Source organism: Danio aesculapii, chromosome 14 (genome assembly GCF_903798145.1).
Source record: "Danio aesculapii chromosome 14, fDanAes4.1, whole genome shotgun sequence".
NCBI lineage: Eukaryota > Metazoa > Chordata > Actinopteri > Cypriniformes > Danionidae > Danio > Danio aesculapii.
The window spans coordinates 25,106,039-25,129,419 of NC_079448.1; the positions used below are offsets into that span (position 1 = coordinate 25,106,039).

Genomic DNA, 23,381 nt, shown 5'->3' on the forward strand with positions numbered 1-23,381 from the left:
GACCAAAAATTAACAAAATTTTCCTAAGAATGTAACTCCCTTAATATTAGCTTTATATATGATAAATAAGGTTGTCGAAATTAATAGTTTCTTCTGTGCACTGTGATGCAGATGCAGACAATTCGGTATCGATTCAGTAATACATCATAACCGGTTATGTACTGATCTCATGCGCTATATTGCGGTAGCTAACTATAACGAGGGAGGCGAGCGCGAGTAATTAAAACACTCCAACTCTCTAAAAATGCAGAAACTCTGTACATTTCACTGCGTGTGTGTTTGCCGGACAGTCTTTTCTCGAACTGACGTTACAGCAGAAGCCCTGTTTCACTATTATAAAGAAAATTAAAGTGAACTCTATTTCTCTCTCTATCCCTCTCTCCCTCTCTCCCTCTCTCTCTCTCTCTCTCTCTCTCTAACATTTTCTCTTCTCTCGGCTGTTACAGTAATACTTCTGGATACAGACACAAGCTTGTGTCTGCAGAGTGACTTTTCTCCATTAAAGAAAAAAAATTGTATTAGAAATAATATATAAATATATTTATTAATTTTAATACAAGAATTGCTGTGCTGTGGAGTAAAATATAAAACTGTGTATGGAAAGCATCGTCAATGCACCGTGAGGCATCGAGATATCGAATTGAACCAAATCGATGGCATGATCATCGTAACCGATCCGTAAGACGAGTGAAGGTTCACACTTCTAATGATAAATATCGAAACCTGCTGAACTTCATAAAATTATCTGGCAACCACTCAGGGGTGTGTTTCTCAAACAACGACATAACTCGCGGCTGAACTATCATAGTACAATGCATCGTTAGGGAAAAGAACAATGTAGTTATTAGTGTAGTAGCACGATCACCTCACAGCAGGCATGTCCAAGCTCGGTCCTGGAGGGCCGTTGTCCTGCAAAGTTTAGTTCCAACCCCAATCAGACACACCTGGGCTAGCTAATCAAGCACTTACTAGGCTTTCTAGAAACATCCGTGCAGGTGTGTTGAGGCAAGTTGGAGCTAAAATCTGCAGGACACCGGCCCTCCAGGACCGAGTTTGGACACCCCTGCCTCACAGCAAGAAGGTCGCTGGTTCGAGCCCCGGCTGGGTCAGTTAGCATTTCTGTGTGAAGTTTGCATGTTCTCCCTGTGTTCGCATGGGTTTCCTTTGGTTTCCCCCACAGTCCAAAGACATGGGGTATAGGTGACTTGAATAAGTTAAATTGGCCATAGTGTATGAGTGTGGGTGTTCCACTGCGTAAAAAAATTGCTGGATAAGTTGGTGGGTCATTCCGCTGTGGCAACCCCTGATTAATGAAGGGACTAAGCTGAAAAAAAAAATCAGTGAATGAAGTAATGAATAATAATCATTCCACTTTTAAATAATAGGCCACCTATAGCTTTTGTCATGAGCCACGGCTGTGTTCAAAATGGCATGAATGTTTTCAAAGTGCACTGCGAAGGGAACACAATTGTCAATATAAAGACTGCTAAAACTGAACTACACCTAAGAGAGTGACTTCAATGACTTCAATGTTTTTTTTTTTTTTTTTGTTTTTTTTTTAAATCTTTCCTAATTTAAATGTTAGAAAGTTAAATAAATAAATAAGGCAAGGGTGGATAATGGCGAATAGAACACAACCACGAATTATGCTTCTAACTATTCTTATTTTTTGGGGTAATAATTTATAGTTTTATGTTCAATTCACTTAAATTTGCAAAAGATTATTAAGTTAACTTAAACAATTTATGTTGGGAGAAAATGAAATAATTGAGTGGAACCCTGCATTTTTTTTACAGTGTAGGGTACATGACAGTATATATAATCATTATTGCAAAATAAATGGTAAACATGATAGTTTTTTATTCCGTCCATACATGCATCATATTCAGAATAACTTTATGTACAATAACATTCCTCAATTAAACAACTTCTCCCAGGTCCTAGTGCCCACTTGGTAACAAGACTGACTCACATGAGGGTACTGTAAAGCTCATATTAGGAAAAGTAAAGTAAAACACACGTACCATGAATTTTGATCACACCACCCACCCCTCAGCTTTACTTCAAACTTTTCTTATTTATATATGTATATTAGGGATGCACAGAATTTATGCGACCATAGTGATATTAGGAGATAAATGTCATTTTTATTATCATTTTTGGTCTGATAAAAAAAAAAATTGTCCGATAACTTTAACTTTAAGCCCAATTTTTGTTGTTGTTGTTGTTGTTTGAACCATTTCACATGCTTGTTTCACAACATTGTTCTGGTATTTCAGTGTTTTTTTTATTTTATTTTAATTTTAGTTACTGTTTAGTCATCTGGAGACTTTATTTAGTCTTTTTTGTTGTTAGACAGTAGATTTCCTTTTTCAATAAAGAAAGTTGGCTATGAAAAAAGAGTAGTTTATCAATAAAGTTTAGAGTTTCCTTCAAGCTTTTCTAAAATTAAGTTTTTAAATAAAATCAGTTGTTCACTATGTGTTTGCCTTTTATTTTTGCAATCATGCAAACAAAAGTATTATCTATCAGCTAATATATATACTCACCATCCAAATCTAAAGCGTTATCGGTAGAAGTCTAATTTCAATATCAGTGCATCCTTAATATATTCATATTTATCACAACTTCAATACTTACCTGAACCACCTCATGACCCCACTATTGCTTTAATCAATAATCAACAGCCTCCATCTGTCCCGATTGTTTTGGTCCGTTTCAATTAGAGCGTGTTTGATTGCTTCTTTCATAGCAGACCGCGTCCGAGAGGATTACAATTAAACTTGTCAGTCAAGAGCCAAACAGCTTTGTTTACTGAGATTAACATTAGCCCTCTGTCTGATCCCGAGTTAGACCAACAATTCTGAAAGTGTATCTGTGCTTGTGGGTGTCACGGAGGCTTAAATGGCATTAAGCAGAGTATCGGGCCAAAAGCTGGAGGGAGAGAAGTGGACCTGACAAGTGCCCAAGTGTAAGGTATTAGTAACATGCTCTGAATACTTCTCTCTTTTACACAAATGGACGAGCTGCATACTTTAAACAGCTGTTCTTGTGACTCACATTGATATGCAGTGCTTGACTGGATGGGTTGCTAGGAGAGCGACTGCTGTGTGCTTCCACAACATTGATCATTGATCTGGTCAAGAGAAACTGCTTGTATGCTTAGTTGATTATTGGAAAAGGAAGAGATTAGCACATTGTTTTATTTCTTGGGTGAAAACTATAGTGTGTCAGGAATAAAAAAATAGTCACTGGTCTTAAATTCTAAACACGAATAGTTAACATTAACAGATTGTATGACTTTATGTAGTTAAAGCAACAACGTAATATGCTTTAAGTAAGGCAAAATGTACATCAATATGGCTGTTATCACAGATGAAACAGTGTGAGGTTTATATCTGAATCCTTATTAATTGATTTGGGTAATCTACTGTTGTTATATGTTTTAGTATAACTTTCTATTTGGTCAGTTTTAACACTGGAACTACCAACTAGAATTACCATAGCGGTTATTCTTATCATTTTTCAAAGATGTCATATTGTCACTAGGGTTGGGTCGATAGACAATGCCATACTCCGCCCCACCCATGTCGCAGCAGCAACCCACTCATGAAAAATACAGACTTGGGCCCCGTTTATTCTAATACGTCTTAAAATTGCATTTCAAAGTGAAAACGATCCACGTTCACACTGGCATTTCATCTAGCATTTCTGAAAAGCCCTCCGTCCACACTATACCGCTAAAAATGCCACAGACACACATGCACACACATACTCTCATGCACACGTCTGAGCTTCAGTCAGTCAGCTAGTGCTTTGAGCACAAAACCTTAGAACAGTGCACGTCGGACAGTACCACTGGATCGCATCTCACTATAGTTGTTAAACGTAATATTTAATTAATCTTGCCTCTATCTAACGACTCTTCTGTCTTTTGAATCTATCAGGTAACGCTTCACAGCGTCAGTACACTGCTCCAATCTTTCCGTTTTACGCTTGTACTTAGTAATTTTAGCGAAAACCTCAGATACTGTTGGTTGGTTCCTGTTGGTTGTGCACTTTTTTTTTTACCAACCAAGTTTGTCGACGACATTATGACGACACAGATCACTTTGCCTATTCATGCCATAGTCCCGAGGAAAAAGTGATTGACAGGTGGTAATTTGTGTGTAACTTATCTTTATTTATTTATGATTTGCTTATGGGTAAAACAAAGACCATGCGGGTCAGATAGTTGAAATTGTTGAAATTAGGCTGCAAATAATGAATTAGTTATGAATTCACCGCTGCCTACGACGACGATGCCATCGTCCATTGCAATGTTTCACATTGGACATCGTTCAATGCCAAATTGGTCGACATCGCCCGACCCTAATTTTCACGTCACATTTTCATTTAAAACGTCTATTGAGATACTAAAATTAAGCTTTGAATGTTACTGTTATGTTGAGTTTAGCTACATTAGACCACCCCTGAATGTCCGCGACTCGCTTTCTTTTTTTTTTTACTTTTACAAGCAGGCGAGAAAACGTGTTTTGCGACACTGAATATGCTGTTTTGAAAGACATATCTGAAGTAAAGTTATATTTTTGCCATGATTTTGATAGCAGGAAGTTGCCAGGCAACAGAGGCAATCATATTTAAAGTCATAGATAAATATAGCAGACTAATGAAATGCATGCACATTTTGTCCGCTATGGTAGTTCTAAATGGAAATAATCATACCTCTTTATCTTTTGTAATTTTATTAAAATTACAATGTTGGAAGGAAATATACACAATATATAGTTATACTATAATATTGTTATTAAAATGTAAAAAACAAAAAAAAAACAGTCAAAATAATCACCTTTGTAGTTCCAGTGTTAATAAATGCAGTTAATTTTTTTATCTAAAGGACATTTTTTGGTTCATATATGAATGAGATGCTTGGTTCATCATTCTTGTCAATATATTATACTTTGAGAAGAGCATTCTGTAAAACCAGACTTTTATTTTGACATTTTGTAAAGTGTGTACACAATATGATAGTTTATGATGAGAGTTATAATGTTGTTATAAGTGTTGTTATAAGTATAAGTCTCAGAGCAGTTATGGAGATGAATTCCATGTGTTCATATTCCCACATAGACACTGCATACGCCACTCATGCTTTGTGTGTTGTGAACAAAACAGCAACATTGAGAACATGCAAGCTTCAAATTTAAAGTGTTTTTGCATTATAATACTCACAGATACTAATCAATACCATGAATTGATAAAGTGTACAGCACTTATTTACATTTTTGTTCTTCCTAAAATCTGTTGACATTTATACATTATGCAGCTCACTCTGTATTTATGACTCTATTCTGTGGTTTCATGTGTTTTTCTTTAATGTACAAATATAAAAATAAACAGAAAGAGCATGAATAATTAAAAATGTAATATCAGTCATTGTCATTTATGAGACATGCTCATAAATTCAAACCTTTCTAATATCAGCAGAGCAATATATTACTATTTATCCCTATAAAAATACATTTCCTTTTTTTTTTGGCTCGTCATTTGATATTCAGTTACAATTCCTGGTCCTGAAGTAAAACGACAGCTTTGAAACAGCACATCTTGTTTCCAGCCCTACCTGTCAGTGCTGTCTCTTCGTCAGACTGTTAGCTGTTTCAACAACAGAACGCAAGAAAAGATTTCATTTGCGTGCACAAAGCCAAACTCGATGAAAAGACGTCAGCCCACCAGAATTCGTTTCTTGTTTGTTTACAGCCCACAGCAGATCTTAGTCTAACTGCACTTCTAGCTAAAGGCGCCTGGCACATATATCTGCTGCGACGAAACCTGATTCCTCATTTACAGTGAAATAAAGAATAAGGTCACCGCCGCGTCCATTAATGCTTATCTTTTTTTCTCACGGCTCATACGTAGCAGCAGCCCCTTTTTTGGAACCCAGTCTCCTGCTCGCCAGCAGTAATTTATTGTCAGGGGTATAAATAGGATGGCAGGATTGTTGAGGCAGGTGGTCTAATCTGCAAACTCAGCTCACTTATCCTGCTGCGCTGCAGAGGTTGCCGGGAGTCTCTGTGACTCCAGCAAAAGCCGGGGAAAGTAGTCCACAGGAAGGGGGCCATTCTTGCTTGCTGGCTGTGTTTTTGAAAAATACACACTGGCTTACTCTACTGAGTTACTTTGGAAGCCATTATTCAGTCTGCTGCTATTCCCTTGTTTTAGTCTACCATTTTCACCAACATACATTAGTCCATGACTATGCATCAGGGTATTTGAGGTGCTTGCTAAATTATTCAGACCTTTCCAACTAGTCCAGACCCATTCATTTGTAGCAGTCTAAGAATACACCACACCTGCATTTCAAACTTGTAAGCCTTCTAAATCCATATGTGATAATTGGTTGTTCGCTGATACAGTTTAGTGGCTACTGATGAGTTGTCAGTTTGTCTGCGCTAACTCTCAGTTGGTGTAGTCACCGTTAATTAATTGGCATGCCTGTTGTCTACCTGAGTCTCACTTTGAAGTTGTTACTATTGATTTAACAGATGTGTGAATGACAAAATTGGAGCACGGTCCGCGGATGGTTTTGAGCAGCAAAGCAACTGTTCAAAGATACTGCACGCTCATTGAAGACACAAACAACATCTGCAACTCGTTTTACCTTCAGAACGCATTTCTGGGTAAATCAAGATGCTCTGAAAGGAATGTTTTTTTCTTTTCTTCCCAGTGATAGTGAAGGCTAGTAAAAAAACAACCTATTTTCTATTTTATATAAAAAATTAAAGGGATAGTTCACTGAAAGTTAAAATTTCCTTACGATTCACTCATACTCAAATGGTTCTGTATAAATTAAAGATGGTCTAAAAAATGTTGGAAAAAATATGTAGTCTATAGCTTCTTATTTTTCAACACTCTTCAGAATATCTTCCTTTGTTCATTCATTCATTCATTTTCCTTTGGCTTAGATCCTGTAATCATCAGGGGTCGCCCCAGCGGAATGAACCGCCAACTTATCCAGCATATGTTTTACACAGCAGATGCTCTTCCAGCTGCAACCTAGAACTGGGAAACATCCATACACACTCATTCACACTCATACACTACGGCAAATTTAGTTTATTCAATTCACCTATACCGCATGTCTTTGGACCGTGGGGGAAACCGGAGCACCTGGAGGAAACCCACACGAACATGGGGAGAACATGCAAAACTCCACACAGAAATGCCAGCTGATCCAAACGAGACTCGAACTAGCGACCTTCTTGCTTTGAAGCAACAGTGCTAACCACTGAGCTGCCAATGTGTCTCCCTGCTCCATTCATCTTTGTTTTTTTTTTTAAAGATTTTTTTACAGCGTATAATCACCGCATTGGCAGTGTTCTCTTTTACTTTACTGCATCACCTTCAGCCAAACGTCTTAGTAAGTTTTTCCACGATCCTCAATTTTCATTACATCCCTGATAGTAAAAAGGTAACGAAACTTTTCTTTCTTTGATGATTATCTTATTTAGAGTCACCTTCAATGGTGAAAATCACTGGAAGCGATTCAACCTGCTCTCTGCAACCCTCGTAAACATAGAGAAACATGCAAACTGCACACAGAAACAGCAACTGGTCCAGCCGGGACTCGAACCAGTGACCTTCTTGCTGTAAGGTGACAGTGCTAACCACTGAGCCACCCTTTATGTTCAACAGAGGAAATAAACTTAAACAGGTTTGGAACAAGTAAAGGATGAGTAAATGATGACTAAATTTTCAGTTTTTGCTATGCCTTTAAAATAAAAACACGACAAGCATAAAACGAATTAAACTATCAACTTCAAAACAATCTTCCTAAACTCTAATATTTCTCCTTGACTGAGTGGATTCACCTGAGACTGATACTATAGTGAGGATACTCATGTTTTTCTATGATTATTTGTGATATAAACTAAAAAAGAGTGTTTTACAACCTTGTACAATTTGTAATTACAATTCTTTAATGTTAATTTTTTGACAGCTATTTTTTACCAAATGACCATCACCATAAGTTGAGTTGCTGTTTAGGAGTTGAATGTTTAATTTGCCAATAATTGCATGTCGTAAGGATTAGTTCGCCAAAACATGTAAATTATCTTATTAATTACTCACCCTAAAGTTATTCCAATTTCCTGATAGCTTCATTCATCTTTGCATCACAAATTAAGATATTTTAGATGAAATCCGAGAGCTCCTTCATCCTTTATAGACAGCAACAATTCTTAGAAGTCCAGAAAAGGAACCGAAAACATTGTCAAAGTATTTGGTCACACTTTATTTTGATGGTTTGTTTGTTGATTTTTAAGTTTTTAAATTGCATCTACATGCCAACTAATTCTCATTGGATTATAAGTAGACTGTTAGGTTGGGGTTAGGGTTTGTGTAAGTTGACATGTACTTGCAAAGTTTTTTATAGTCAGTTAAATGTCTGTTTAGCAGCAGTATCAACAGATATTAAGCAGACAGTCTACTAATAATACTCAACTGGACCATCAAAATAAAGTGTTACCAAATAGTCTATGTGAGTTCTGTGTTCTAAATGCAATGATACAAAATTCCAGGAACACTTTTGAGCACCAAAAAAAATGTAATAAGACTTTGTTCACCTACAACTTTGTTCACCTGTGTTTTTGGTGTCGCATTAGGCATTGCTATGGGCAGTACTATGTTTTCCTGTTGTGCTGCTGACTTTCATGGAAATACATCATACCTCTCACTGTAAACGCACATCTGGACATTATAGATTTAATCTTATAGATTATTTTTTTCTGGACTTAGAATCTCTCAGTACGTTTGCTGTCCTGGAGGATGAGAGAGTTTACATATTTGTTTACATTTTGAATTTTACTTAACAATATATTTTTATTACTTTTGCTGGACCTTTAGTCATTCAATTTGGAAAAGTGTTTTATGTTTTATTAATATTTATTATATACACTCACCGACCACTTGAACCCACTGGTACACCTGTCTAACTGCTCGTTAAAACAAATTTTTAATCAGCCAATCACATGGCAGCAACTCAATTTATTTAGGCATGTAGACATGGTCAAGATGATCTGCTGCAGTTCAAATCGAGCATCAGAATGGGGAAGAAAGGTGAGTTAAGTGACTTTGAATGTGGCATGGTTGTTTGTGCCAGACAGGCTGGTCTGAGTATTTCAGAAACTGCTGATCTATTTTTACGCACAACCATCTCTAGTGTTTACAGAGAATGGTCCGAAAAGAAAATATCCAGTGAGTGGCAGTTCTGTGGGCGCAAATGCCTTGTTGATGTCAGAGGAGAATGGCCAGACTGGTTCAAGCTGAACGAAATGCAACAGTAACTCAAATAACCACTTGTTACAACCGAGGTATGCAGAAGAGCTTCTCTGAACGCACAACACATCCAACCATGAGTCGAATGGACTACATTTGGGCCCATTAGTATCAATTGAGCATCATGTCAACACAGCCTACCTTAGTATTGTTGCTGACCATGTCCATCCCTTTATGACCACAGGGTACCCATCTTCTGATGCCTTTTTCCAGCAGGAGAACGCACCATGTCATAAAACACAAATCATCTCAGACTAGTTTCTTGACAATGAGTTCACTGTACTTAAATGGCCCAGTTACCATATCTCAATCCAATAGAGCACATTGGGGTCTGGTGGAATGGGAGATTCGCATCAGGGATGTGCAGCCGACAAATCTGCAGCAACTGCGTGATGCTATCATGTTAATATGGACCAAAATCTGTGAGAAATATTTTCAGGACCTTGTTTAAATCTAAGACAGTTCTGAAGGCAACACCTGGTACTAGTAAGGTGTACCTAATAAAGTGTCCGGTGAGTATGCCTGCATTTATGATGAAACATTTGCCCTAAAGTTCAAAATAAACTGGAAAAATATGATCAAGTATATACTTTTAAAATGTGAAATGGTCCTTTTACATGTGGTTTATATCCATCCATCCATTCATCCATCCATCCACAATATTAATTGATCGATTTACAGAAATTGTACTATATTGTGATATATAAGATGACATATTGTAAAGTGGAGACAAGCTATTACATTTTGATCAAAAAAGATAAAGAAATGAAAATGTGGCGCTTTTTTTCATTGCCTAGTGTGTAAACAACAAAATAGCAGCAGTCTTTCATTTTGACTTGAGAACTGTTGATTGAGCAGCATTGAGCATCTTCATCTGTGCCAGAGTCCCCACCCACTCACTGTGCCAGTGTTTCTGAATGAGGGTGGCCGGCCCTTCCCAGCAGCGCATTGGCTGCTAATCACAGTGGAAGCTGCCTGTGCGATGCCAGCAGCAAAGCGAGGTCCAGGAGAGCATCACAGACTACAGAGGAGTTGTTTATCTTGGGAGGCAGGCCCTCTCTCCATCATCCTGCCAATAAAGACAGTACAGTGGAGCACGTTCCTCAGCAAGATAAGGTGCCCAAACACTGCCATTCCTGACAGCCTACAGCTTATACAGGACACTGGGAGCAAGCTGAGGTATTTTGTATTTTTGCAACTCCCTGTTTTCTACTAGTTATGCTAATGGATCCCGTCTGAAGAATAGTTTATTGCCATTACATTGGTAATGTGATTGGAGGCTTTATTTCAGTCCCCTGAAGAAAGTGAGAGTCCATATCTGCGAGGTTGGTTTCACTTAAATGTAACCGTTTTGTTATGTGTTTGACAGCAATTTTTTTGGAACGGTTGTGCTTTTCGCATCTTGGACTGTGATTTGGCTCTGTGTTAGGCCAAGCATGACAGTCCCCTTAAGGCACAGACATCCGGAAAATATCTGGGTCAGCCAGACTGTCTTCATGAATAAAAAGAGAGGTATTATTTTATTATACTGAGGTGTGAGCAGGAATAATGTACAGATGCTTGAAAAGACGGGGGATTTCTTCAGTTCCCAATCATTTTTTCCCTCACTGTTCAGATCTCGTTATCAGTCTCCGCTTTTGGTCTGCGGGGGATTGGGCACATTTTTTATAAGATATGAGGCAATTTTATCCATCAGCAGACGAGTCTTGTTTAAGAGTTCTCCAGAGCGCAGTTGGAAGATTTAGTGTCTTTGTCTGTTGATCTTGTGTTGATCTGTTGTCTTGGCTTTTAAGTAAAGGAAGATCCAAATATTATGATACTAAAGATGGAGTAGATGCTTTTTTAGCTAAAATTGTGCAGGTCAATCCCCATGGATGATTTAGGGTCTACGGAAAAGTCTCAATATAGTAATATGTTACAGAAACTTATTTTAATAATGTTGTACTTTGACGTTATATGTTTTATTCTGCAGTGGTCGGAAATTGGGAGATTATTCATGTATTATTTCAAAAACTTTTTTATTAATAAACAAAACAGGATATATATATATATTAGTTTGTTTTGCAAAGTCATAAATAACTTGATCGTAGCGGATATGTCATTTGAAATGAATAAACAGCATCAGACTCAACATAAAAAATAGCTGTGTTTTCTTTGGTTGTGATTAATTCCAGAGTGCCAGTGTTTCAGCAGTAGATGCTAATTCATCCACTAATCTATAACCTTTGTTGTCCTGTCCTGCGGAAGTTTGTCTGGTTTACGGTATATTTCTTTCTTTATTTTTTTAATACCAATAATGCAAGACAAAAGCTGACAGTACTGGCTTGAGCATCTAGCGGGACTGCTTTCATTTTTTGTTTTTTATTTATTGCTTATTTTTCACTTGAGTGTTTTTTTCCCGAAGGAAATTAACTTAGTCACAGCGTTATGGGACAATAGTGGGCAGAAATTGCTGATCCGATTGCACTACCCTGGGACCAGCAGAGCCATTTTTCTTCAGCAGGCCACTTAATGGCCCTTGGTGATGCAGGGGGTTGAAACCCAACAGTCAATTGGATCAGACAGAGATCAGCGGTGTGCTCAGTGCCATGTCCAATGTGTTAGGGGTCTCCTCAGCAAAATAAAGGGCTCTTCATTGTGTCTGTGGCAAATACCTGACCTATCGTTCCATCTCAGAATCAGAGAATAGATTCACTTGGTCCAGACCATTGCACATTGATCCGAGCAGAATAATCTATATACACTCACCAGCCACTTTACTGTACACCTTTTCAAGTGCTGGTTTACGCCAATCACATGGCAGCAACTTTGTTCATGTAAGCATGCAGATGTGGTCAAGATAATCTGCTGAAGTTCAAACAGACAAAGGGTATGGTTTCAGATGGGCTGGTCTGATCTGAGAACCAGAGGTTACAGAAAATGGTTAAAAAAGATGAAACATGACGCTTCTGGTGCGAGCTGACAACAGTAACTCAAATAATCCCTTTTTACATTTAAGGTGTGAAGAAGAGCATCTCTGAACACATCTAACCTTGAAGCAGATGCACTACATCAGCAGAACATCACACTGATGCCATTCCTAAGGACAGAAAAACTACAATTCACAAAAGGTTTGCTAAATTGCATACTGGAAACCTGGGAAAAGCTTTCTTTGTCTGGGAAGTCTCAAATGTTGCTCTGATATTGGATTGGTATTCTCAAAAGTTGGCATACACAACATCCTTCCTCCAGATTATTTAAGATTATTTAAACACCAAAACCTGCTGTAGGCCTTTAGAGTATTGCGGTTGGTAATGTCTTGTAATCTCTTTATGAACAAAGCTCAAATCCTCAAAAACTGATTATTTATCAACAGTTTAGGCCCTGTACACACCTGGTGTTAAGATGCGCTTTTGTCGATCTTGTCACAAGTGGACAATGATAGGTATAGTTGTGAATGGGTTGTGAAAGTTTTGATTTTTTGGTCTCATTGAGAGGTGGTTCAAAATGTGAACGGACATGTGGTTGAACGTGTTCGAACAGCTGCTAAAGACACCTACTGTCCCCTACCGAGCTCATTTTTTGGACCAAATGGGATGCACTGTAGAATCGAGTTTGACAGACATATTTCAACTTTTTGTTGATATTCTTGGGTTGGCACGGGGTGGGGGGCTCAGTGGTTAGCATTGTTAGCAAGAAGGTTGCTGCTTTAAGTCACAGCTGGGCCAGTTGTCATTTCTGTGCGGAGTTTGCATGTTCTCCCCATGTTCCTCCAGTTTCCTCCAGTTGCTCCAGTTTCCCCGAATAGTCCGAAGACATGCGCTGTAGGTGAATTAAGTAAACTAAATTGAATGTAGTGTACTGTATGTGTGTGAATGAGAGTGTATGGGTGTTTCCCAATACTGGGTTGTGGTTGGAAGGGCATCCACTGTGTAAAACATATACTGGAATAGTTGGTGGTTCATTCCGCTGGGACGACCTCTGAAAAAGAGACTAAGCCAAAGGAAAATTAATGAATGAATATTCTTGGGGTTTAAATTAGAGGCGAAATCAGTATCTAAAGTGTCATTTTCCATTTCCAGTACCTGTATGTTTAAGCTTTTCATTTTTCAAAAAAGAAACTGCAATAAACTTGTTAAAATGGACTACAGCTGCTTCATAAGTTCAAACAGCAGCTCTCATGTAGCATTCATAAATTGGTGTTACAGCTTTATAAATTGTTTTCATTTAATCTAATTGAGTTTCTTTTAATGTTCTAAAATATTTGCTTAACAATTTTAAAAAAGAATATTTGAAGCCAAACTTATTAACCATCCTGTGAAATTTAATTCATTTTAAAATATTTCTATAGCCAATCAAAAAAAAAAAATGTCTTGACCTGTAATATTGACCTTAATTTTTTTAAAATGTAAAACGAAAAGAAAAAATATGAAAAAGCTTTTTTTTTTCAGCCAAAAAGAAAGAAAGAAATGAAACTCTCTTCAGGAGAAAAATATTAGGAAATACTGTGAGAATTTCTTTAATCCATTAAATAGGGTATACGCACAGCTAGTGTTTCTTCCCATACTGATACACTTCTTGAAGCTTCTGAGACACACTGTATATTATATATCAATCAGGCAGTGAAGATTGTTGATTTTTAAAATGAAACAGACCTTAAAGACAGCGATTTTTGTAACGGCATACAGTTCACTGAAAGCGCTTGACGCAAGTTACTGAAAAATTAAAACCTTCCACATACTTCTGCATATACCTTATAACTTGAGTTATAAAAGAATATTAGTTTAACAGGACAGATAATTATTTTACCTTCAACAGTACATGTTATAACTGTAAAGCAGAATAAAGTGTGTAGGCCTAATAGGAGTTGATCTTAAGTAAAAGAAATCAATCATCTGTAATTTCAGTGCATAAAGAAGCCTATTCATAAAGCATTTTAATTGATCTGGTAGGTTTAATGAGATGTTTTTTCTCTCACTTGTCAGAGAAATGGACAAAAGAGACATTTAAATGACAGAAAGGTAATGTCTCCTTTGTCATATTGTGATCGGAACCATCGGGTTTATGAAAAATTCATCTTAACACTAGATATGAACAGGACTTCTATTGGAGTATCTTTGAGATGTGGCATAATTGGAGAGATGTGCAGCAACTGCATGGTACTATTGTGACCAAATGACACCAAAATCTTAGCGGACTGTTTCCAGCAACTTGTTGAATTGAGATAAAAGAAATTAAGGCAGTTCTGAATGAAAAAAGGGCTCAGACTTTAGCAGGGTGCACCTAACAAAATGTCTGGTTATAAAAGAAGCCAATTTACTTGCGGACAGGATATGCATCATGTTTAAAGTTTACTCTGTGAACACATTTTCAAAGCATGCCCAAGCTGTTTCTGTGACCTTCCTAAAGTTAGGCAGCTTGTAGCACCTGCTGTCTGGCTTCTGATTCCACAGGGATCGTCCGCACAGCTGGAGGGATATAAATTGCCATGGAGGTTATTGTTCTAGCGGTATTTAACCTGCAAAAAGCTTCAGATTTCAGGCAAACTTACATCTTTTAGAGGTGTTATTGTTATGCCAGAGACACCCAGGCCATCGGGGAATATTTGATTTCATTTATTGCACCGCTATTTCAGGTAATAATTTCAGTGTTCACCGTTGCCATGGCACCACGCGGGGAACGGGGCCATCGTGAATGCACATCGTGAACGTTTCCCTTTTACTGGGGCGAAAGCCATAATTCATGTTTTTCACAGAGAGAAGGAGCAAAGCGAATAATAAACGGAAGAAGCGAGCAATGTAATTTCCCTCTGCCCCTCATCTGGCCAGCAGAGGTTTAGATGGAGCGACTAACAGGTTGAAGCGTAACCTCAATGTCAGCAGCCTTCGTCGGTCATTTACATTCGTAGGCACGTCACCCAGGATGAAGTTAATGACCTTAGGAGCTGCAATCAGCCTTGATGATGGTGCCTTACAATATGAAGGAATTGGTATTCATTGTGTCCACTGAAAACAATGAATTATTAATGCCGAGATTCAAGCAAACGCTCGGTTCTCTGAAGACAGGAAGGACGGCTATGGGGTAAACGGTGGAGAAAGAACAAAATACAGAGGTGGCATGAAACCGGTCAGGGGTGAGAAATTAAACATGCCTGGAATTTGTCTCTGAATTAGACCACCTACATTCTAAGCATTCGTTTGTCATTGCTGACAGTAACGAACGTAATCTAAAGGTTTGGTACCATTTTGAGTGCTTTTTTTATTTACTTATTTTCTGTCACTCTTATAGTTCAGGATTTGAAGATGTACTTGATTGATTTACTCAACGCTGAAGTGTATTAGGTGCACTTTTTAAAGTTTGTTTTCTTGTCCAGTTTGAGTTGAGATGTATTTATTGTCTTTGTTGCTATTAAATTGTTGCCAGGGTTCCCAAGCTGCCAAAATCTGTAGATGAGCCATCTGAGACAGCTGTGAATGATTTCTCCATGTCGGCAAATTTTCCTGTCCAACATGTGTCCACGGCTGTTAAATAAAGTACCTTTGGCCTTCTGCCTCGGTATTCACTTCATATCCAGAGAAAGCTGGACATTTTTAGTGCCATCTCTCCATATCTAATGATAATTATCACAAAATTCATGCCACCCCTAGCAGACGATATACTTTTTAATCATGAATTATTATTAAAATATTTTATTATTATCATTATTATTACTACTAGTACTACTGGTATTAGTACTAGAACTTGTAGTAGTAGTAATAAATAAATGATTAAATAAGTAAATAAATATTGGATAAAGCAATACAAATAATTTTAATAGTGATTATTAATATTATAGTTATAATATTATTTTTATTATAATTAAATTATTATTGTTGTCATTGTGGTGGTTGTTGTTATTATTATTATTATTATTATTAGTAGTAGTAGTAGTAGTAGTAGTAGCAGTAGTAGCAGTAGTAGCAGTAGCAGTGTTTCCTCTAAGACAGGGGTGCCCAAACTCGGTCCTGGAGGGCCGGTGTCCTGCATAGTTTAGTTTCAACCTAATCAGATCTTTAACATTGATCTACCAACTACCTATGTCGTTATTTCAATGATAAATGTCTTGAGCACAGTATTACAAGTCGATATTGCTTTTATGTAATACAAGCAGAGGAATGTCTTTGCTTGTGCACCGATTTCCTCTGTTCGTGCACAAAACTTCTTGCACACCTTTAAATATATGCTGCTCAAGCACAGATTTTCTTTTGCGCTCTCAAATAAACACTGCTAAAGTGCGACTTAGTGCGTTTATGTAATGAATATGTCTCCAAAACATTTATTAGATTTGCTAGGACTATTTATGAATGTCACCACTGCGATTACAGAAAAGTTTGCACTGTTATAATTCACTTACCTTTTAATACGTTTTGGTGCGATTTTATAACGCGCTATTAAAAAACAACAACAAATAAATGTTTTGAATAAGAAGCTGTAATATAGCCATGGCAGGATGAATTTTGGTGTGACACCCTGCCACGGAAAATGAGTGTGGCAGAAACCATGGGTAGCAGTATTTAATACTGGACAAGCATTTTTTAAAAATAAGATTTCTCATAACCGCTAAATTTATTTTATTTTAATTTGTTAAATAAATTGCAATAAATAGTATTTTATTGTCAACAGTTTATTAGTTATCTGCCATAACAAATAATTGCCTGACTATTGTTCTCAGCTCCAGTCTCTCCATTTCCAGTTTCTCCATGTTGTTGTTGTTGTTGTTGTTGTTGTTGTTGTATTTCGAGCCTGTCTTGTCGAACAGATGCCCAGGCAAGTTGGGTTGCCCAGGAGATAATTGATTTGCTAGATCCTTACCATCAGGTGCTAATGTTTCCTAAAATGGCTTTTATAAAGCCGTTTCTATGTGGCGGTGCCTTTAGATGAAGCATGTCAAAGCACAAGCACTATCACTCAGGAAGTCAAATGTCATTGACATGTGTAGAGTCCCACAGGGCTGGAGACTGGATTCAATTCACCACAGTTCAAAGGAAGATAAAGGCTAATACAGAAGCTACTCACTGTCCAAAGTGGCAGTGCTGGCGATCTTAAGCAGTGTTGTACTTGTGTTGTAGTTGAATTAAGGTGTAGCTTCGTAAACATTTTTAGATTCAACTGATAAAATCAAATATGAGATATGGCATCTTCACAACTGCAGATCTTATTGTTGCTCCTTTCTGAGAGTGGTTTATTTATAAATATCTTTAGAAATTCAAAGAGTGATGGCTAGATCATGTTACCGTTGTACCGTGGTTAGTACCAACCAAAAGTGGTGTATGTGTATCTCCTCTGTTTCTAATTGCCTTTCTCCAAGAGGGATTCAAAGTGATATTTCTGGCATGAAAGGTACGGATCTGATTCCGGGCTGTTTTGTCCAAAAAATTGTATGGTGTCATTTTACATAATACAATTGTAAAAATTGTATTGCGGTGCGTTCACAGCAAAAACGGTGAGAGCGTCAAAGTAGCCGGAAGTCATTAATTTTCAGTGGAAGCCGACATTGATGAGTGTCCAGCAGCGGCATATGTTCACTAGTGTGGGCGTCAAGGAGAGTTGAAATCAAGTCAACTTTGTAAATGAGCTATGACGCGGTTCAGCAGCAACCAGTCGAAATGTAGAGGTCCACGGCTTGAGAGGAGTCCAGAGAACACAGTCCTGGGAACTTTGGTTCTGACCACAGTTGTTCCCAAGGGTTTGATTATTGCGGTCACCAGATTCCCAAATATTTATGATGTTTTCTTACAGGAACATACATTAAATAAAGTTACTGGCGAGATGATGTGCATTAATATTATTTTGTTATTTAAAAAAGCGAGAATCCAATAATACAAACCAGTATTGTTGCTTCAGAATATTTCAAACACGGACCCATATTGAATAAGAGGATCAAAGCCACACCACAGGCAGCAACTTGATCTTCCATAGTTTAATGAATTTGATCAACAACATTCTCACTCTAAAAGTATATTTTTTTTATGTGGGAATGTAACTGATTTGCTGCAACGGCCCCTTTAAATACAAGATCGATGTAGCGAATTGTGACGCTCTCGTCGACGGAGCAGAAATGCAGACAGTGTTGTCACCAGGGCGGCCAGAGCGAACTTTGATGCTCCCACCATCTTTGGTGTGAATGCACAGGTATGATTATAAACTGCTTTAGTCAGAACCTCCTCTATATCTCCTAAATATCTTTGATTAGGGTTGGGTACTGAAACCTGTGTACTGCACAAAATCAGAAAGCAGATTTCAGTGCCTCGTTTCAATGCCACATAAATGCCTGAACTGTCAGAAGTCAGAAACATGCTGTTTTTTTAAAGATGTGTTTTATCTAGGATAAGACAGTAGCTGGACAGGAAGTAAAATTAAGAGAGAGTGAGTGAGAGAGGGGATTGATTCTGGGAAATGTCTGCAGGTCGGGGCTTAAACTTGGGCCACCTGAAGTGCAGTAGCACTACACGTCAGCTATCAGCACAGACAAACATATATGGAAAATTCAGAATACACAGTTGACGTCAATGTTTTTTTTTCTTCTTTTTTCTTTTTCAAATATTTCTTAAATGATGTTTAACAGTGCAAGGAGTTTTTCACAGTATTTCTTTGAATATTTTTTTCCTCTGAAAAAAAGTCTTATTTGTTTTATTTTGGTTAGAATAAATACATTTTTAATTAAAAAAAACATTTTAAGATCAATATTATTAGTCCCCTTAAGAAATTATTGCTATACAATGACTTACAGTGCCTGATTACCCTAACTTGCCTAATTAACCTAATTATGCCTTTAAATTTCACTTTCAGCTGAATACTAGTAAAATATTATGTACTGTCATCATGACAGAGAAAAGAAATCAGTTATTAGAAATTAGTAATTAAAACTATTATCCATTAAACAAATAATCTTCTTTATAATAATGCTGAATTCAACTGTTTTTGTGCATTTTTTAAATGATCTGTTTGGTACTGTTTTTGTTAAAAGAAAAGAAAAGATACGATTTCCAACCTTACTCTTGATTGTTCTACTCTTATACCTACAATAGCCAGTAAGAGCAAGCAGACTTCAACAAAACATGTCAAGTGGACTGTTTACATGAAGGTGTACTACACCCTACATCAATGGCATTTTTAAACTAAGATTTTTAGGCCTATTTCCTTTTCTTTTTTTTTGTTGCTGCGAAGTAGAACACACACTAGGAGACAGTGGGAATCAGACACACTAACAAGGACATTAAAGACAGCAACTTTTTCTGTGAATGAGATTTATTCACCTAGATCCTACTGGCAGACCTCTGTTACACGCAGCTCCCTTCAAACTCACTCCTGTCCATGACAATGGCGCTGATTTAACCCCTGTGGCTGTACTTGCCACACTTTACCATGGCTTGTCCATTTTTTTTTTGACCACACAGCTGTTAAAACTCAAATTGATGAAAAGCTTCATTTGGCCAACATAAAAAAAAAAATCAGAACACACAATGCATCACGATAGAGTACATAGAGAGGTTAAGGAGTCACAAACTGGTCCCAATGCCTTTGATGACCCCTGTTCAATGCTGAAAGAGTCGACATTGGGAATGTGGGCATCTGTACTGGACTGTCAAGCAATAAAGAAAGTCAGATTGTTGGAGGCAGTGTTATGCTCCAGGCTGAGCATGTAATAGAATATGTTGTCTAATGCCAGTGTATTGAATCACTCATTGCTGAACCAGACATTCTGCTCATGTATTGTTCTTGCTCATTCATAAAAAGAGTTGGTTTAAAGTTTGCTTAGAGTTTGCATGTTTTAAATTTTATTAAATAAAATACGGTAACACTTTATAATTACACACTATGAACCATTTATTAAGCATTAGCATACAGTGAATTTATTATCTGTTAAGAATTAACTCTACATTAATAAACGTTAGTAAGCAGTTTTAACTGCTTAGAACCACATTTATAATGTGCTTAATAATTGTACTTTCATACTTTGTTAATGATTTACCATTCATTACTAAATTAAGTATTGCATTATTTACAAACCAGTTATTTAAGCATGGTTGGTTGTTGTTTTTAAAGATAATTCAGAATGAGTTAGTAAATGATTAATTAACTATTCAAATTAACATTTCTTATTATTCAGGCATATAGTAATAGTTAAATTATGTGTTATTAAATGCTTTATTAACTCAACTTCATCCAGTTTTGTGACCTAGTCTAAAGTGAGGACTCTATGAATCCCTTATAAATGACAATTATAGGCTCAGTTAAATTCTAAACAGGAAAAAAGAACATACATGACTTTATTCATTCCTATTCGTTTGAAGATACAAATGAAACAGTATCAAATTAAAAAAAAAAATTTTGCAACCTAATCTAAAATAAAATTACTGTACAATTTAAACATTCCATCGTATTATATTGTTAAATGATTATATTGTTGTTGTTTTATCCAATTTTATGACGTATTTTGACACTGGCGAATGACTCCGATTAATGATCTGTTTATGTCCTCAGATAGTCTTCGGGGCACAAGTAATTTATAAGAAAAAAAACCCACAGTGGCTTCTCGTACTGTAGCAAATTAAATTTTTCAGTTTTTATTTTTGATAATCTATTAGAGTAATATATTAGTATTAGTATATGGGTAATATATTAGTGTTAGTGGATCCCTACATTTCCAGTTTCTCCATCTTAGTTTTCTAATCCTGTCTTGTTGAACAGATGCTCGAGCAAGTTTGGTTGCCCAGGAGATAATTGATTTGCTAGATCTTCACCATCAGGTGCTAATGTTTCCTAAAATGGTGCCGCCGCCTTATATTTGGTGCCAGTTTATCAGGAAGTGACTGTGTCATTCTCTTTGAATCACTGGATGGAAACAGTGGAAATGTTTATGCAACATTTCAATTTTGCGCATTCATTTAATTTGCATCTTTGGATGGAAAACCTTAATGCTTCAGTCGCTGTTTCAGTCACATAATTGTCCTTCTACTTATATTTCCATTTTAAGGGAGCATGGAAAGCTCAAATGCACTGCAACATGTACACATGTAAATAGAAAAACACCAACAAACTGAGAATACGTTGTCATCAATTTGACAACGCATGAACGCGCACATTCTCACAACACCTGAAAATACCGAAACATGCTGCAGATGTGTCCCCTGACACATGTGTCAGGGGGCTAGGGCTGCACTGATCTTATTGATTTATTGATTTATTTTTTTGCTTAAAATTAAGATCACGATTTTCTCACGATTCTGTTGATATAGAATAATGCTAAATGAGTAGGCTATTATTGTTGTTTCTTAAACGTATGGTAAGGCCTTAGTGTAGGTCTACCTGTTGGTTAAAATGCTAGATGTTGTAAAGACTTGCGATGGTGGACCTGAATAAACTTTAAATATGTCCTGACTGTTAATTCACAGTAAGTGATGACATCAAAATACAACTATTCATAATTCTGAAGTTGGATTATGATGTTTAAGACAGACTGTATGCCTGTAAGCAAACAGTGTGTCAGCTCATGTGTGATTTCACGGCTGCGAATACATCATTACATTAAGACAGAAATGTCATTTTGGGGTGAATTATACCTTATAAATACACCATGTGACTTTTTCAACACCATGTGACTTTTTTTGGAGGCGTCCATGTTGCTGAGAAACGTATATATAAAACAATGTGATGACAATGTGCAACCGCCTTTAGGCTTCTCTCCTGACCTCGAAAATGTATACGCAATCTTTTTTCGATTAATCGTGCAGCCCTACAGGGGATCCTAATAATTCCTACCGATGGTGCAAATGTAACCAGGAAATGGTCCAGGAAATTAGCTCTCTGGGATCCAGGCCTAGTGGATAGTTCCTATGAATTAGTTCCTGAAGCTATCCAGTGTTTAAAGAGGAAATTCTGGCTTGAGCAGGTGGTCTAAGCCGTTGGTTCCCAAAATAGGGGTTGCAAGACAATGCCCTCCCGTCACTTGGTAATTTTCAAAAATCTTCTATATGTTATTAGACTATCCATAACCTACAGAAGATAAAAATAGTAATGTAATGTGTGTTTATAGCGCATTTATCGTGTATGGACATACACTCAAAGCACTTCACAATCATGAGGGGGGTCTCTCCACACCACCACCAGTGTGCAGCATCCACTTGTATGATGCGACGGCAGCCACAGGACAACAGCGCCAGTGTGCTCACCACACACCAGCTATAGGTGGAGAGGAGTGATGATGTTAGAGCCAATTCAGTGGATGGGGATGATTGAGAAGCCATGACCTGTAAGGGCCGATGGAGGGAATTTGGCCAGTACACCAGGGTTACACTCCTACTCTTTAAAAGAAGTCCCATGGGATTTTTAATGATCACAGAGAGACCTCGGTTTAATATCTCATCCAAAAGACAGTGCCCATTGACAGTATAATGTCCCCTTTGCTTTACTGGGGCATCATGACTCGCACAGACCACAGGTTGAGCGCCCCATGCTGGCCTCGCTAACATCACTTCCAACAGCAACCTAGTTTTCCCATGTGGTCTCCCATCCAGATACTGACCAGACTCAGCCCTGCTTAGCTTCAGTAAGTAACCGGTCTGGGGTTGCAGAGTGATATGGCTGAGGCCATTGTATTTAATAAATACTATTTATAGTAGTATTTAATAGTTGCATAACAAAACTACATAAAAAGCCGTACAAATAAAAAGCCAGTTAATATTAATTTAAACAAGTAAATAAGACTTTTTCATGGTTTTAAGTGAAATGATATGGTTGTTAGACTGTTGCACTTTTTTGTGTTGTTAATATGTTTGTATGTTTACACCCACTCAGAGAATAGTGGTGATCATGAGTCACTGGAATTGTTATTTTGTGGGTCACGGGCTGAAAAGTTAGGGAATCCCTGGTCTAAGCAAGTAAGAAGGATGATCTTAATGGTGCTTCTCGATTTGTACAAAATACTACCGCTACGTTCCCTGCTCTGGCTCAGTATTTTTCATAAAAAACTTGTGTCTTGGGATTCAAATAAAAAGTTTGTTTGAAACATACCTCCTCCCACCTAA

The 23,381-nt window shown here is 37.3% G+C and overlaps 1 protein-coding gene across 2 annotated transcripts in view; it reads left to right on the forward strand.

Moving 5' to 3' along the window:
• enox2 (ecto-NOX disulfide-thiol exchanger 2) overlaps positions 1 to 23,381 on the forward strand; it is a 412,131-nt gene that overhangs the window by 48,468 nt on the left and 340,282 nt on the right. Inside the window, exon 1 of one of the 2 annotated variants that reach the window (XM_056472048.1) lies at positions 12,361 to 12,446. The exons of the other annotated variant lie outside the window; for it this stretch is intronic. The gene's annotated coding sequence lies outside the window, so the exon portion shown is untranslated. Of the gene's footprint in view, positions 1 to 12,360; positions 12,447 to 23,381 lie in introns of those variants that run through there. 2 annotated transcript variants of the gene reach the window in all.